Source organism: Mustela lutreola, chromosome 9 (genome assembly GCF_030435805.1).
Source record: "Mustela lutreola isolate mMusLut2 chromosome 9, mMusLut2.pri, whole genome shotgun sequence".
NCBI classification, from domain to species: domain Eukaryota; kingdom Metazoa; phylum Chordata; class Mammalia; order Carnivora; family Mustelidae; genus Mustela; species Mustela lutreola.
The window spans coordinates 53,169,456-53,171,098 of record NC_081298.1 but is presented as its reverse complement, the minus strand read 5'-3'; the positions used below and the strand labels follow the sequence as shown (position 1 = coordinate 53,171,098).

The following is a 1,643-nucleotide window of genomic DNA, read 5'->3' as shown; positions in this document are numbered from 1 at the left end:
CAAATATTAAAAGCAAATGTCTCCTTTTCCTCCAACTTTCCTTCCTATGTCAAAGTTATAAATAAATACATTACAATCGTATTTTGAGTAGTAGATAAAAACAAATGTTTTGACTGTTTGTGGGTTGAGTGTCTGGGTTAACTTGTATAAATATCTGAACTCAATGTATTTAGACTGTATTAGATGGTTTTTTTAGACTATTTAAAAATACAGAAGTTTCCGGTGGCCGGCTTGCGCTGGAACTATGGCTAAACATCATCCGGATTTGATTTTCTGCCGCAAGCAGGCTGGTGTTGCCATCGGAAGACTGTGTGAAAAATGTGATGGCAAGTGTGTGATCTGTGACTCCTACGTGCGTCCCTGAACTCTGGGCGCTGTGTGATCTGTGGAGGCCCTGGAGTCTCGGATGCCTATTATTGTAAGGAGTGCACCATCCAGGAGAAGGATAGAGATGGTTGCCCAAAGATTGTCAACTTGGGGAGCTCTAAGACCGATCTCTTCTATGAACGCAAAAAGTATGGCTTCAAGAAGAGGTGACTGCTGGGTGGCCTCCCCACCACCCCCCTGCTACTGCAGCTGCCACAAAAGATAGCGACCACCACCAGCGCAGAGGGAGGAGAGCCCTCGTCCACGGCCCCCCCTCCACCTTTCCTCCTCTTACCCAGACATGTGATAGCGACAGAAAAGGAATCTTCAGACCCCACTCTGGCAGACCAGAGCGGAGAAGAATTGATAGATTGGCTCATGGTTTTTCTTGAATTCAAGAAACAAGCATGTTTTCCAAATGGCTATGTTCTCTACACTAAGAGCTGCTGCTGCCGCCGCTTCTTTAACACCAAGATCTTCTGAAACAGGAATGATACCCTCTCAGTCTCCTGTTTGAGGAATTAACTGTGACGCTACCGCAGTGAGAAGCCTGTTCTTGGCAGCAGCCCTGAGGGAGGAGACATCTGCGGGGTGGGGGGAGCTCTCGAACAATCAGCGTGGGCACTGAGTCTTGTAACACTTAGCAGGTGCTGCCTGTTCATGTTATTTTCCTTCGAAGAACTTGGAAACCCTTTCTGTTGCTGTTGTGTTAATAAAGCAGGTGTTTCTTTTCTGGTAAAAAAAATAAAAAAATAAAAATACATGCTCAGATAATGATAACATTATTTTATTCATTTTAATGAATAAATTATTTTATTTAATTATGTTTAGATATTTATTTATTAAATTAATGATTTAATATTTAACAATCTAAATTTGAAATATTTTAAATTCTAAAAAATATTTATTTAATTAAATCGATATATTTAATATAAATATTTAATAAATTATTTAATCATTATTATAATTATGCAATACATTATGTATTGTGTAATAAATGCATTTTAATAAATAAATAAATGTATTATTTACATTATTTTATTTTACTTTATTTTATTTAGTTGACAAAGAGAAGGAGAACGCAAGCAAAGGGAGCTGCAGGCAGAGGGAGAGGGAGAAGTAGGCTCCCAGCTGAGCAGAAAGTTCAACCTGGGGTTCCATCCCACGACACTGGGATCACCACCTGAGTCGAAGGCAGATGCCTAACTGACTGAGCCATCCAGATGCCCAAGGCTTTGTATTCTTCGCTTCTAAATATTGATGCTGCTTCATCTCTG

At 40.0% G+C, this 1,643-nt stretch overlaps 1 pseudogene; it reads left to right on the top strand.

Moving 5' to 3' along the window:
* Positions 1–218: 218 nt before the first annotated feature.
* On the top strand, positions 219–1,098 carry LOC131808279 (PHD finger-like domain-containing protein 5A; annotated as a pseudogene).
* The last annotated feature ends 545 nt before the right edge of the window (positions 1,099–1,643 follow it).